We start from the raw sequence: 16,974 nt of genomic DNA, 5'->3' as shown, positions 1-16,974 counted from the left end.
GAATTGACTGAGAAGAAGTGATTTTTGTTGAACTGCTCATTAAGGCTTAATTAGTCCATAACTTCATTAATAATTGTAATGAAGCAAATCTGAGTAGAAGTTATTTGCACCCTAGTTATCCCTACCTTCATGCCAGAAAGAATTAAAATCGGTGAAGAATTGAAGGAGAAGAAGCGATGTGTGTGGAAACTGCTCATTAGGGCTTAGTTACTCCATATCCTCATTATTAATTGCAATTATACAAATTTGGGTAGAAGCCATATTCATCCTAGGCAGACCCACCTTCCAACCAAAAAGAATCAAAATCAGTGAAGAATTGAGGGAGAAGAAGCGATTTTCCTGAAACGTGGACGACAACGGATGGACAGGGGAGAACAGATGATGGCATAAGCTCATTGCCTGTCAGACAGATGAGCTCATAATTTTACTATCACAGGATTTTGAGGGTGGGACGGTGGTGCAGTGGTTTGCATCATCACCCCACAGCATGAAGGTTCTCGGTTTGAACCTCGCACTTGAATTGGGTCTTTCTATGTGGAGTTTGCATGTTCTGCTCATGCCTGCATGGGTTGTGTGCTCTTGTTTCTTCCAACAGTCTAAAGACATGTGGATTCTGTCAACTGGTGATTCTAAATTGGCGTGTGATTGGCTGTTTGTCTCTGTGTAGCCTTGTGATAGATTGGTGAGCCCAGGGTGAACCCTGCCTCTCACCCAAAGTCAGCTGGGATTGGCTCCAGGTTCTCCTCGGACCCTGAAGGATAAGCAGTGTAGATAATGGATGGATGAATTTTCTGACAAAATTTTATGTTGATGCAACTAATTCCAAACAAGATTCTTTCTTTGGGAATGGCTGCGTTCTTTCCCCTCTGCTCTTCTCCCTGTATACAAACAGCTGCACCTCCACCCACCAGTCCATCAAGCTCCTGAAGTTTGCGGATGACACCACCATCATTGGAGTCATCTCTGGTGAGGACGAGTCTGCCTACAGGTGGGAGATCGACCATCTGGTGACCTGGTGCAGCCAAAACAACCTGGAGCTAAATGCTGCAAAACAGTGGAAATTGTGTGGTCTTCAGGAAGAACCCAGCCCCTCCTCTCCCCATCACCCTGTGTGGCTCACCAGTAGACACTGTGGAGTCCTTACACTTCCTGGGCATCATAATCACCCAGGACCTGAAGTGGGAACTGAACATCAGCTCCCTCATCTCAAAAGAACAGCAGAGGATGTACTTCCTGTGGCAGTTAAAGAAGTTCAACCTGCCAAAGACAATGATGGCGCACTTCTACACAGCCATCATTGAGTCCATCCTCACCTCCTCCATCACCATCTGGTACGCTGCTGCCACTGCCAGGGACAAGGGTAGACTGCAGGGTATAATTTGCTCGGCAGAGAAGGTGATTGGCTGCATCCTGCCTTCACTTGAGAACCTGTTCGCCTCCAGGACACTGAGGCGGGCAGGAAAGATTGTGGCTGATCCCTCCCACCCCGGACATAAACTCTTTGAGACACTCCCCTCCGGCAGAAGGCTGCTATCCATCAAGACCAAAACCTCACACCACAGAAATAGTTTCTTTCCTACCACTGCTGGCCTCATAAACATGACCAGTGACGCCCACTTACTCTGCCCCCCCATCAGTATCATACCTCAGACTCCTGACCCACTCTGCCCCCCCACTTCAATAAACAAGACCAGTGACTCCATTTACTCTGTCCCCCCAGTTGTTTACCCGATTTGCACATTTGTTTACCTGCACAGTTTTTATTTATTTTATCTTATTTTTATCTTGTTTATTTAGTTCTTATTTCTTAACATCTTAGAATAGACTGTCTTTATTTATTTATTGCGCACCTTAACTCCAAGCCAAATTCCTTGTACTTGCAACAATTACTTGGCAATAAAGCTTTTTCTGATGCTGATTCTTTTTAGCTAAGGATGTTTTTGTCATCATTCCAAAACATGTTGTACACAAAGGGGAACAAAACAAGGTACTCAGGTCTCGGTTCAGGTAATAGCAATAGTAAAAATCACACAAGGGTGGCACGGTGGTGTAGTGGTTAGCGCTGTCGCCTCACAGCAAGAAGGTCCGGGTTCGAGCCCCGTGGCCGATGAGGGCCTTTCTGTGCGGAGTTTGCATGTTCTCCCCGTGTCCGCATGGGTTTCCTCCGGGTGCTCCGGTTTCCCCCACAGTCCAAAGACATGCAGGTTAGGTTAACTGGTGACTCTAAATTGACCATAGGTGTGAATGTGAATGGTTGTCTGTGTCTATGTGTCAGCCCTGTGATGACCTGGCGACTTGTCCAGGGTGTACCCCGCCTTTCACCCGTAGTCAGCTGGGATAGGCTCCAGCTTGCTTGCGACCCTGTAGAACAGGATAAAGCGGCTACAGATAATGAGATGAAATGAGAAAATCGCACAATAAAACACCATTAAAATAAAAATAAGTCAATATATGAACAGCATAAAGATAGTATAATGTGAGCAGACTGTGAGAATAAGCATAAAGCTATAAAAATCAAGAAAATAAACAAGGTCGCCAAGTAGACCCAAGTTGTAGCAATGCCCTGATATGAAACAATCAGTAATTTTTCAATGAGATTAGAGAATTTTTAGTCTCAAATTGCAGAATTAATCAATCTCAAATTGGAGCAATGCCTTGATATGGAAGGATGGTAATACCAGCAGCAGTTGTTCAAGTGAGATGGAGTAATTTTCAGTCTTGCAATGTTTGAGAAGAAGCTATTCCTCAGCCTGGTGGTTCTGGTCTCGATGCTGTGCAGCTTCCTGCCTGAAGGAGATAGGCTGCTGCCAGTGATCCTCAGTGCAGGCTTTACCACCCACTGCAGTACCTGTCTGTCTGCAGCAGAGCAGTTACCATCCCACATGGCAATGAAGGAAGTGAGGATGCTCTCAAGCACACACTTGTAGAAGGAAATGAGGACTGAGGTGCCAACACCAGTGCATGTCATCCAGTGCATAAAGTAGAGCCATTGGCACTCTAAGGGAGATTGGCACTCTAAGGGAGATTATCCAAGATGTGCACCTTCAGGTCTTTAAATCAGGAGACCACCTCAACAACAACCCCTCCGATGTGGAGAGGGGGAGTGGTTCCAGTCTCACTAAAGCCCACAGTCATCTCCTTTGTTTTCTTGACACTGATGGAGAGGTGGTTTACTTTGCACAAGAGGTCCATTATTTCCACTTCTTGCTTGGACTTTGACTCATCGCTGTGAGTACTGAGCCCCAACACTGCCATGTCATCTGCAAACTTCACAGTATGTTTGGCTGAGCAATCATAGTTAAGCACTGTGAACAGTAAGGGGCTCAGGACACATCCCTGAGGGGAACTGGTATTGAGGATGATGGGGAATGAGATGCTGTGGATTCTAACAAACTGTTGCCTATTTGTAAAAAAAAAAAATAAATACAATACCTAGTTGGACAAAGATAAACCCATGTCATGTCAGTTTGTCTATCATGGTTTGTGGGATTAAAATGTCATCCTGCTCAGTATATATGCTTTAAAGCTTTAAAGAAATCTCTCACTCTGTAATATAGAAGGTTTTACTAAAGTGTGTCTAAGTCTGAGGGAAGTAACTGCTTTTACTTCCATATATTTCAATGTGCATTATGAGAATTATATTCTAAGTATTTTCCATAAGTTGACTTTTTTTTATACCTTCTGTACCTTTCTGTATGATCAAGACATGTTGTGTACTGGGGAAAAAACCTGACAAATCAAACTGAAATCCATCCATCCATCCATCCATCCATCCATCCATCCATCCATTATCTATACTGCTTCTCCATCAGGGTCATGGGGTGGAAGCTGGAATCAATCCCAGATGACTTCAGGAAAAAGGCGGGGTAGACCCTGGGCAGGTCGCCAATCTATCATTTCACAGTGTATGAGGTAATATTGGAATATGCCAAGAAATTGGCATTGAGCTTACTTGAGCTTTTTCCTCATTATATATTTTATTTTTCCCCCCAAACAGTGTAAAACTCAGCAGAATCCATGGCTGGGAGCCAAGGATGCAAACATGACGATGGGTGGGAGGGTGGGATGCCATCCTCTGATTCTCCTGTCAGTCACAGTGACATGAGTCAGTAGGCGTCAGTGAGTTTATGTATGTTGAAGAGGGTAGATAGCACTTTCCTCCTAGTGTATTGTGCTACCTTGTGATGTGGCATGAGTGGCATGTCAAAAAAGATGTGTTCATATGTCTCGGAGGAAGCATGTGTAAGACTTCACCCTTTCTGGTTGGTAGTTGTGTTATAGGGGAGAGTGGGCTGGTTGATGGGATTTTTCTTTTTTTTTCCATCTCATTGTCTCTAGCCACTTTATCCTGTTCTACAGAGTCGCAGGCAAGCTGGAGCCTATCCCAGCTGACTACGGGCGAAAGGCGGGGTACACCCTGGACAAGTCGCCAGGTCATCACAGGGCTGACACATAGACACAGACAACCATTCACACCTACAGTCAATTTAGAGTCACCAGTTAACCTAACCTGCATGTCTTTGGACTGTGGGGGAAACCGGAGCACCCAGAGGAAACCCATGTGGACACGGGGAGAACATGCAAACTCCGCACAGAAAGGCCCTCGTCGCCCACGGGGCTCGAACCCAGACCTTCTTGCTGTGAGGCAACAGCGCTAACCACTACACCACCGTGCCGCCCGGGCTTGAGGATAAATGATAAAATAGGATCTTGGCCAAAAGCTCAAAAGTGGCACAGTTTTTGAGTTTGACTGCAAATTTTCAATTCCTCATGCCACTTCTCACCTAGCCTGGCTAACGCGACTTCAAAGCTCTCCGAGCTATTGGTCTGGCTAAGATATTAAGCCCAACCGTTTCCCAGAGCCCGTGGTTGACCCGCCTCCCTGAAATGCCTCAGTTTGCTACTGGTCGAAGCCAGAAAAGGCTGTGACGAAGCTTAAACCAATCACATCACTCTTTCCTCTGACGTATGCGACGCGACGGGGCTAACTGGTAGATTAAACTCTTACCGATGCCGGTCGGGAGCAAGGCAAAAACGTCCTTCCAGGGCTGCTCTTTACTCCGTTTTCAATGAGAACTTCCCGTTGAATGCTTTCAATACAGCATCTATGCGTAATAGATGCGGAAGCGTGAATGAAGCGCTTCCGGCATAGATTCTGTAAACAATTTATGGCTTCCGGTCGCAGTTCTACTACGTCAGTGCCTTGAACACGCCTCTACCCAGGGCCATTGGAGATGCTCAAAGTTGATTGGTTCCCGATTTTTCGGGAGCTTGGAAGTGCTGGAGATAGCTTGCCTGGCCAGACTAAGCTTGCAACAGGCCCTCGTGTTGCGTCACGCTTAGGATGGGCGGGCCCAGGCTACTTCTCACCATCCTGTGATGGTCTGGCGACTCGTCCAGGGTGTACCCCGCCTCTCACCTATAGTCAGCTGGGATAGGCTCCAGCTTGCCTGTGACCCTGTACAGGATAAGCAGCTACAGAAAATGGATGAATGGATGGATAATATGGGCTATCACATAAAAGACTGCAGATGTCAGGATCTATATCATAAGCAAGTCTAGTCTTTGAATACAAAGTGCTTAAACCAGTTTTGAACAAGATAATTGAATGGTTTTAAAAGAGTGGCCTCCAGTACTCGTCAGTTTCATGATTAGCAATTTCATTCAGCCCTAAAAGAACAAAGCACACGGATTATTTGAAAAGACAGAAGGAGGTCAGTTTGGAAGATGTATCAGAAGATTATTTACTGTCCAAAAATTATTAAAAGGCATAATTTATACTTAACCAAGCTGTACAGTGGTGAAATGTGTTTTGAAAACTTCCCAGAATGTGTTAGAACGTTTGACTTTGTCTGCTAGCACAGATGCCTGTGCATACTTGCCAACCCTCCCGAGTTTGGCGGGAGGCTCCCGATTTTAGCCTCTGTCTCCCGCCTTCTGATCGTATTTGTTAAAAACTGGATAATCTCCCGGTTTGGGAAATCCCTACCGCCAAGTTAAAAATACTCCCGATTATGTCCAATCAGAATCGTATGAGAAACACTGATGACGTCAACTGATTTTTAACCAATCAACGGACAGAACGACAGTCACTTCAGACTGTCCGACATTTTTTTACAAGCAGTCATTAATCATGGCCACTAAACCCAATACCAAACAGCAAAAATATGAATGCAAATACCAGGTTGCATGGGAGAATGAATTTCCATGGATAAGCAAATGTTCGACCAGCCGGTTACACATTTTAAGGTAAAGATACCTTAAATCAGAATATAATGGACATTTGAGTGTGAAATTAAACTAGTCTTCTGTAGCATTTCAGAAACAAACTGTACAACTTCTAAAGTGTTTAGTGAAATTTTGCAGGACAGAGAATTTGCTTGGTGAGTGTATTTGAATAATGTGGGAGTGTCTTAGTGCTATTTTGAATTTATGTTTGAAAGTTTTAAGTGAAAGTTTACAAGTGAATTATCTGGAAAGTGATTGATTTTGATAGAGTTTTGAGGTTTTAAGTGAAAGATTACTAGCGAGTGTATTTTGGTCGGACTAAAATTTTGCATTCGAGTGAATTTCTTTGTAGAGTATATTTTGATAGTATGGTAGTGTTTATAGTGCCATTTTTAAATTTTGTTTGAAAACTTTCAAAGTTTGCAAACGAGCAAATTCCTTTGCTGCATTCCGATAGGATTTTGATAGGAATTCTAGCGCTTTTTAAAAATTCTGTTGGAAAGTGTTTAGTGAGAGAGATGCATTTTAGTCGTACTAAGACAGTGCAGTATTTATTTGAGTTGTTACTCACACACACATCACATTATCTGTAGCCGCTTTATCCTTCTACAGGGTCGCAGGCGAGCTGGAGCCTATCCCAGCTGACTACGGGTGAAAGGCGGGGTACACCCTGGACAAGTCGCCAGGTCATCACAGGGCTGACACATAGACACAGACAACCATTCACACTCACACCTACAGTCAATTTAGAGTCACCAGTTAACCTAACCTGCATGTCTTTGGACTGTGGGGGAAACCGGAGCACCCGGAGGAAACCCACGCGGACACGGGGAGAACATGCAAACTCCACACAGAAAGGCCCTCGCCGGCCCCGGGGCTCGAACCCAGGACCTTCTTGCCGTGAGGCGACAGCGCTAACCACTACACCACCGTGCCGCCCTGAGTTGTTACTATTTTGGTTAAATCTTATTAAAATTGTATTTAATTTATATATGATATTATAGTTCTCTGTATTTTTACATGAGCTTACAGAAGGAAAACACATTTGATGCAATCCAATAATACTTTCATTCACTGCGACTATTTTAAGAAATGATGAACATTTTTCTAAAGCAGGCATCACCAAATGGCGGACCTCGGTCCGGATCCGGACCCAGTGATGGTTCTGTCCGGACCCGTGACCAATGGTAAATTCACGAGATTAAGTAATTTTCATGAAGCATTATTTTGGACGGTCGTGGCTATTGACAGCGGGCGCTGCTACTCCAGTTAATACTACAACAGCTTCACTCAGTTGAGCCAATAAAATCATTAGTTTACCCAGCGCGCCACAGCAGAGCAACAAGCAGAGAGGAAGAGAGTTAAGTTCAGAGACAACCGACTGAGACAACATGGCTTGCTCCAAAAGGCGGCGGAAAGTAGACAAGGAAAATCGTTGTTTTAAAGATGAATGGACGGAGAAATATATGTTCATTCTTCCGGCGAGCAGTCCAAAACCAGTGTGCCTCATATGCTCCAAAAACGTGGCATTAATTAAAAGCGGCAACGTGAAGCGCCACTACGAAATGAAGCACAGCTCTTTTGAGCAAAGTTATCCCCTGAAGTCCGAGCTGAGGGCACGCAAAATAACCCAACTGCAAGCACAGTATGACAGGTCTACCCGACTCATCACACATACATTTACAGCCCAGCAACGTGCAAACGAATGTTCCTTAAAAGTAGCATGGATCTTGGGGCAACATAAAAAAAAAAACATTTAGTGATGGGACAGTTGTGAAGGAGTGCTTAAACGCCGGTGCTGAGACATTGATCTGCTCATTGATCTGCAAGGAAATGCTGCATTAAGAGAGCATTTTGAGACAACTGACCCTGCTACTGTACTTTCTGGTTACAGACTGTTTCTGAGAGTGTGTTCCCTGGTCTAACCAAAGTAGCACTGCACACCTTGACTATGTTTGGATCAACTTACAGCTGTGAGTCAGCTTTTTCCACTATGAACATTGTCAAAACCAAGTACCGTTCCAGGCTCAACAATGGAACACCTACATATCTGCATGAGAATGGCACTAACTCCATTCCAACCAAGATTTAAATTACTGGCAGGTCAGCCACATGCCCGTTTTTCTCATTAAGAAAAGTAAAAGAAGAATTAAAAGAGAAAAGTTCAAAGAAAAATGTCCTGTTTGCATTTCCCCCCCAAAAAGCCACTTGTTTTCTGAAAATGTGGACTTTTTTTTCTTGAAAAGTCGGCCCTCATATTTTAGGCTGGGACCTCCTTATTTTAAGAACAAATAGAGAAAATGTGAAGTCAACGCTCTGTTTGCACTTTTTAGTTAATGTTTTCTGAGTTGACTTTTTTACTTGAACCGTAGGCCTTCAATTCTTCAGGTTGGGACCTCTTTAATTTAAGAGAAAAAGGAGTTATTCCACTCTGTTTGCACTTTTTTATTTATTTTATTCTGAGGTTTCTGTTTTCTTTAATCTGAAATAAAAGCCTTGAATTTATTTTCCTGGGACGACTTTTATTTATGGTTAAAGAGATAGTTGTGCACTCAGTTCATTTCCTGCATTGGAAATGAACAATAAATATTGTTGAAACCATATGAAAATGTGGACATAGGGGAAGGCTATAAGACACAAGCTGGACTTCGGTTCGGACCTTCTACTTGGACAAAATTTAATAACTGGACCTCAGTGACTTTTAATTGAATACCCCTGTTCTAAAGCATCGCTTGTGTTATTTTCCGTGGGTCTCTGTATGGATACAATATTCAGGCATGAGATTTTTCAGCTCAAAATCTGATTTAAGACTTCCCTTTCATTGTTATTATATTAAAATTCAAGACAAGTATTATTTCAGATTTTTCACTCTGAGCTCTCTCGTGCCTGATACATGAATCCCATAACCTATAGTACAACCCCGATTCCAAAAAAGTTGGGACAAAGTACAAATTGTAAATAAAAATGGAATGCAATGATGTGGAAGTTTCAAAATTTCATATTTTATTCAGAATAGAACAAAGATGACATATCAAATGTTTAAACTGAGAAAATGTATCATTTAAAGAGAAAAATTAGGTGATTTTAAATTTCATGACAACAACACATCTCAAAAAAGTTGGGACAAGGCCATGTTTCCCACTGTGAGACATCCCCTTTTCTCTTTACAACAGTCTGTAAACGTCTGGGGACTGAGGAGACAAGTTGCTCAAGTTTAGGGATAGGAATGTTAACCCATTCTTGTCTAATGTAGGATTCTAGTTGCTCAGCTGTCTTAGGTCTTTTTTGTCGTATCTTCCGTTTTATGATGCGCCAAATGTTTTCTATGGGTGAAAGATCTGGACTGCAGGCTGGCCAGTTCAGTACCCGGACCCTTCTTCTACGCAGCCATGATGCTGTAATTGATGCAGTATGTGGTTTGGCATTGTCATGTTGGAAAATGCAAGATCTTCCCTGGAAGAGACGTCATCTGGATGGGAGCATATGTTGCTCTAGAACCTGGATATACCTTTCAGCATTGATGGTGTCTTTCCAGATGTGTAAGCTGCCCATGCCACATGCACTAATGCAACCCCATACCATCAGAGATGCAGGCTTCTGAACTGAGCGCTGATAACAACTTGGGTCGTCCTTCTCCTCTTTAGTCCGAATGACACAGCGTCCCTGATTTCCATAAAGAACTTCAAATTTTGATTCACCTGACCACAGAAAAGTTTTCCACTTTGCCACAGTCCATTTTAAATGAGCCTTGGCCCAGAGAAGACGTCTACGCTTCTGGATCGTGTTTAGATACGGCTTCTTCTTTGAACTATAGAGTTTTAGCTGGCAACGGCGGATGGCACGGTGAATTGTGTTCACAGATAATGTTCTCTGGAAATATTCCTGAGCCCATTTTGTGATTTCCAATACAGAAGCATGCCTGTATGTGATGCAGTGCCGTCTAAGGGCTCGAAGATCACGGGCACCCAGTATGGTTTTCCGGCCTTGACCCTTACGCACAGAGATTCTTCCAGATTCTCTGAATCTTTTGATGATATTATGCACTGTAGATGATGATATGTTCAAACTCTTTGCAATTTTACACTGTCGAACTCCTTTCTGATATTGCTCCACTATTTGTCGGCACAGAATTAGGGGGATTGGTGATCCTCTTCCCATCTTTACTTCTGAGAGCCGCTGCCACTCCAAGATGCCCCTTTTATACCCAGTCATGTTAATGACCTATTGCCAATTGACCTAATGAGTTGCAATTTGGTCCTCCAGCTGTTCCTTTTTTGTACCTTTAACTTTTCCAGCCTCTTATTGCCCCTGTCCCAACTTTTTTGAGATGTGTTGCTGTCATGAAATTTCAAATGAGCCAATATTTGGCATGAAATTTCAAAATGTCTCACTTTCAACATTTGATATGTTGTCTATGTTCTATTGTGAATACAATATCAGTTTTTGAGATTTGTAAATTCTTGCATTCCGTTTTTATTTACAATTTGTACTTTGTCCCAACTTTTTTGGAATCGGGGTTGTAATTGATAGAACAATATCAACAATTCAAAAACTCTTTAATTGTATAAATCTCAAATGGTTTGCAATTAATTGGGACCCTCGTCCAGTTGAAAATGTCATTCACGCACTTTTCTCCCCTATGAGAATTTTGAAAAGTTGGCAAGTATGCCTGTGGTTAGCGCTTCATTCATGAACAGGACTGTTTCCACTTCATGTTGGAGTTTAACAGCTTCGCACTATTCGAATGTATCAGCCGGGCTTGTCTGCAGTGAGAGTATACCTGACTCAACTGATATCCTCTCTTCCGGTAAGTGTGAAAAGCCTTCATGGCTTAAAATGATAGAAGGACAGAGAGAGAATGCAGACATGTTAGAAAAAAGGCAGAAGGTCAGCAGGGAGGCTTTTGTAGAAAGAGAAATCCTTAAATGATTTCAAAATCCAAACAAAAAGTCATTTTTGCATATCTGGTCTGAAATTGTGTCATCTTTCCGAGCAAGACTTACTGATTCCTTACTGTGTGACTAGACGAGATGAATTCACAGCTTTGAGATGTTCTTAAAGTATCATAAAAAAATTATGAAATGCTAAATTCATGTCTAAGAATTCTTCTAGTACAATTTGAAGTGACTTTTCATGACTTCTAACGAAATGCTGTTAAAAAGAACATTTAAGATGTCACTTAAAGTTACTCCATTTAAAATTTAAATGGACTGAAATCAGTCAGTGCGTTTACATGCACATCCAAATCGAGCTACTGTCGGTAATCGAGCTAAGGGTCCCAGCAGGGGTGCCAGAGAAATCCAATCCTACATGCACACAAGGAAATCGAGCTATTGTGTGAGGTACATTGTGCACCCGAGCCACAGGTGGCGCTACATGCCCCATCGTGTTGGTACACTTCTGGTTGTCGTCATGAAGAAGAGCTATTCAAGAGTATAAACAAAGTTCTCCTTGTTCCTCCTGACCTCTTCTGCTGCTCGCGACTACTACTGTTGTCATGCCGACCGAGGCTGTTGTGTTTCCCACTTGTGGTCTCGTCACTCGTCACTTCCAGAAGGGGCGGTGCTGAAGTAAGTAGCTCGACAGGGTTTACATGCACTAAGTAGCTCGGTTACAATCGCATAATCTAGGTCGCGTAGCTCGATTATGAGAAATCCAGTTCGGTTCGATTTCAGCTGAGCTAAGGTGTTTCCATGGCATTTAGAACTTCGATTTCAGTCGAGCTATGGCAGAAATTCGATTTTTTCTATGTGCATGTAAACGCACTGACTATGACTTTTAAGAATACCAATAAAGGGTCTTAAAGTTACTCATGTATTTAATGAATTTAAAAGTTCAGTAAAGGTGCTTAAATTTCCTACTAAATTTTTAGGGCTGGTCTTGAAGGTAAAGAAGCCATGGCCTAATGGTTAGAGAAGCAGCTTTGGGAACAAAAGGTCCCCAGTTTGATGAGCAGCAGGACTTGCTGAAATGACCTTGAGCAAGGCACCTAACCCCCAACTGCTCTGGCAAGAGTGGTACCTTGTGTCTGATTAGCCAAAGAAAAACTGATGTGATTATCAGTTTGGGTGGTGCCCAGCCAAAACGAAACAAACCTATTATGTTCACATGTCCACAAAATAATGCTGGATTCAAGACCACTTTAGCTAAGACCAAGTCAAGACTGTAGGCCAGGGGTCTTCAATCCTATCCGCAAAGGGCCGGTGTAGCTGCAGGCTTTCATTATAGCCAAATTGGAGGCTCACTTGATTGTTGACTGGAGACGAGGGTGAAATGATTAAACAAGTGAAATCAGGTGTAGCTCCTGCTTGGTTGGAATGAAAGCCTGCAGCCACACTGGCCCTTTGTGGATAGGATTGAAGACCCCTGCTGTAGGCAATAGAGTTGGAGTCAAGACTGGGGATGATGGGGGATGAGATCAACACCTCACATGGACAAGTCCATGATTGAAACCAGATGCTCAGGTGTGTAAGTTACCTCATTTTCTTCCCCAAATTTGGCCTTTGCCAATTCCCACCCACCAGCCAGCTCTCCCCTACAATGTGACTAAGGAGGGCTATCTACTCTCATCTGCATACATGAGCACAGAGATGCCCACAATGAGCTGTTGTAGCTGTGATTAAAAGGGAGTAAAGAGTAAGACATTCTCCCAACCAGACAGACAGACAGACAGACAGACCACTTTTGCTGTCTTAGACTCCTAAGAGCAACAGTTGACTGTGTGGCATCACTTGTGTTCTCCATTCAATAGGACGACCACTTATTTATTTATTTTGCACTTTTCTGTTCCATGCCTGAATTTTTAACCAGCTAGCTTGGTGAAGGGTTCGATTCAAAATGGACATTCCAGCAGGACGTACAGACAACACTTTAGCATGCTATACTGTCAGAAATAGGGGTACAGTAGGAGTCCATTTCTGTCCCCCAAGGTACAGTCTACACTAATGTACCCCCTTGGACCTCAAGGTAACCATGTGTACCTTTTAAGGTCAAAAGGGTACATACATGTTCCCAATCAGTATTTAAATGGGACAGATAAGCTTAGAGGGTCCTGCCCCAGTGACAAGCCATTGCACCCCTCAAGGTACAATAATGTACTTTGTTTATGGACAGTGTAGCTAGCTAGATAACTAACCATCTGGTTTAATTAATCAGTTTTCCCTCCCTCAAAAGTTTTCACAATTGGACTCCTGCATGCATAATATTTCTGTTGTGCAAGTAGCACTTACTGATCTTTTAGTATTAGATAAATATCACTGGTACACAAATATATCTGTAGGGAAACAAGTCTGCGGAGTTTGTTCTGTTGTTGAACAAGAATCCATATACATATGTATGATTCAAGCAAACACCGAGCCAAATGAACAAAGTCGTATGGACTAATTAATGCAGCTTCATATTTATTGAATAAATCAGAACTACAGGACATGTTACTCAAGGTAAGATCAGCTCATCTTCCCTTTACAGCATTGATGATTTAATGCCGGCCCTATTTCACGGACTCTCTGCTGGATTTAACTCTTTCACAGAGATGTCACTGTGAGCTTCATCTGGAGGAAATTGAGGACAGACCACCAGCAGCTTCCACAGGCCAGGTTTCTCTTTTTTATATTTTTATGTTGTTTTTATATTTTTATCCTCTTTCTTGTCTTTCCCAGCACAGTCCCCCCTGTCTCCTACACTACCGTTCAAAAGTTTGGGGTCACTTTGAAATGTCCTTATTTTTGAAAGAAAAGCACTGTTCTTTTCAATAAAGATCACTTTAAACTAATCAGAAATCCACTCTATACATTGCTAATGTGGTAAATGACTATTCTAGCTGCAAATGTCTGGTTTTTGGTGCAATATCTCCATAGGTGTATAGAGAGCGTGCACGTGACGTCACGAGCTCACGGGATATTTGTTTATCTGCCATCTTGGACGGCAAGGCCGCGCATAGAACTTAGACGAACCCATTCTAATTATCAAGTGTGTGGGAGTAGATCTTTTGAGAATGGTTATATCTTGTTCAGCATTTGGTTGTACCAATAGACAGGGCCAAAAGGAGGGCCTGTCATTTTATAGATTCCCCGCAGATGAGGAGAGACGCGCAAAATGGGTGTCCGCTGTGTGAAGAGAAAACTGGTACCCCAGTTCTACCAGCCGAATTTGTAGTGAACACTTCATATCAGGTAGGTGTAATCTTCTAATTCAATACTCCTAGTACATCTGTTAAGTTGATTTTCGGATTGAATGATAACTGCATACTTAGAAACTAGACAGTACAGTGTTTGTGGCCGTCAGTCCGCTTGATCTCTAATGTTTAAAATGGCTATGTCTAGCCCTACTACCCTGGCCTAGTCTATGACAATGTTTTATCTTTTTGGCTCATATATGCCTTTGAAAGGCCAATCCATAGTAGGGATGGCGAAAACTAAAAAAAATCTTGACCGACGACCAAGCCTCATTAGCCGGTTAAAGTCAGTTAACCTATGAGTTTAAACAGGGATGCAAACGGCGGATGCGCCTTTTTCACGGCTGAATCGTGCAGATCCGATTTTTTTTTTTTTTTTTTAGGGGGGGGCGTTGGAGTGTCTGAATAATTTCATCAGATTCAATTCTGTATTAAAATTACTAAATAAGCAAATGCTGTTACAATCCATGAAACATAGGAAGTATAAGAAGAAAACAGTAAATCAGAAAGCTGTGCACGTTTTCGCGGAAGCTGTGCAAATGTGCGCAGCTTTCTGATTTACTGTTTAATTCTCATACTTTAGAGTTTAGATTTCGAACATTCCTATGATAAAACGTCCTGCATAGTCTCTTTATGATAAATGTCTTAATGCCACTTACCCGTGAGGTTATCAAGTAGACATCCTTCTTCGGAACCTTCCAGAGGTATAGTTGGAATACCCATCCCGCAACAAAATATTTATAAGCTTCCAGGCTCGTGTAAGCTTTGAGGGCTTTGCCAGTGTAACACGATTAACAAGAAAATTGTAAATGTCGTGGTAGGCCAGATCGGGCAAATCGCCGACACCGCAGCGCCGAATTTCCCTGAACAAGGATTGCGGCAAGTTTTACGGCTCTGCAATCCCCAACCTGGAACACTTTTCCACGTAACGCTGCCTCACGTCACCTTCAAGATGCTGAACAAACTTAGACAAGTTATCGCGCGATGTAGATGGGGTATTTTCCGAATTTTCTTGGGGATTACTCCCTGGATCCATTATGCTCGCGCAAGGTAAACAATCCTGATGCCATCCAATATGGCGGAGTACACACGTGTGGGTCACGTGACTGCACATCCTCTATAGAGGCCCATTTCCAGCAACTATCACTCCAGTGTTCTAATGGTACAATGTGTTTGCTCATTGCCTCAGAAGGCTAATGGATGATTAGAAAACCCTTGTACAATCATGTTAGCACAGCTGAAAACAGTTGAGCTCTTTAGAGAAGCTATAAAACTGACCTTCCTTTGAGCAGATTGAGTTTCTGGAGCATCACATTTGTGGGGTCGATTAAATGCTCAAAATGGCCAGAAAAATGTCTTGACTATATTTTCTATTCATTTTACAACTTATGGTGGTAAATAAAAGTGTGACTTTTCATGGAAAACACATGGGTGACCCCAAACTTTTGAACGGTAGTGTATGTTATGTAGAATTTATTGGGTTTAAACCCTTCTTTCCAATCACATTACATTGGTTACATTACAGGCATTTGGCAGACGTGCTTATCCAGAGTGACGTACAACATACCCAGAGCAGCCTGTGGAGCAGTTGGGGATTAGGTGACTTGTTCAAGTAGCCTGGCAAGCCAGACTAAATGTGAATATTTAGTCTGGCCTCGATCCGTAGACATTTCCGAAGGGGGTGGGAGGAACAACCCGCTGTCTTTCAAACTGTCTCTGTGCGTATAGGCCAACGCTCTGACCAATCAGCGCAACAGTGACTGTGACGTAGTCAGAGCGACAGAAAGCAGTGGGGGAGACCTTGAAATAAATAATTTTTCAAAATGCGTATTAATTAATAAACAGGTTCTAGATATTAAGAAGTTTGGAGATAATGACCACAAGTTTGGAGTCTGTACCACATACACTCATTTTTTTATTTTCAAGTGTTTTTCAAGGGTTTGCTTAAACTGTTTTTGAGAGTTTTTATTTAGTGGTGTTTGGTGAAATAATTTCCCTTAAATTTAAAATAACGGGAAAATAAGAAACAATCAAAAAGTAATGTTTCAAAGCTGTTTATTAATTCTTCATACTGCACAAACTAGCCCCATCCTTTTGGCTACGAGCGGCGCCAGCTGGTAGATCAGACTTTTGCCATAGCCGGTCGGCAAAACAGCAAAAACGTCCTTCTTGAAAAGGAATGAGCGGAGAGCCTCTTCCTGCTCATGTTTCAACGAAAACTCCAAGTCTAATTCTTCTAAAACTGATTCCAAAGCGGAGTCAAACGCGCGCTGTTCACTAGCCGTAGCCATCTTTCCTGCTGTGCTTTCTCCAGCGTCACGCAGCTTTGTCGTCACTCCTGCAAAAGCCCGCCCAAAGAATCCAAACAAAAACCTTGCGTTGTGATTGGCGGGCATGATTTGATGCCCGGGGTGTTTTTGTTTATATGGTGCGAGGCTAGACCCACTCGCTAGGCAAAAATATTTTTGGCCGCTAGGGTCTAGTTTACTAGGCTATTGCTCAAGGGCAATTCAGCCATTCCTGCTGGTCCGGGGACTCAAGCCAGTGACCTTTTGGTCCCAAAGCAGCTTCTC

This window comes from Neoarius graeffei, chromosome 25 (assembly GCF_027579695.1).
Source record: "Neoarius graeffei isolate fNeoGra1 chromosome 25, fNeoGra1.pri, whole genome shotgun sequence".
NCBI lineage: Eukaryota > Metazoa > Chordata > Actinopteri > Siluriformes > Ariidae > Neoarius > Neoarius graeffei.
The sequence above is the reverse complement of the archived record's forward strand: the minus strand, read 5'-3'. Positions refer to the sequence as shown.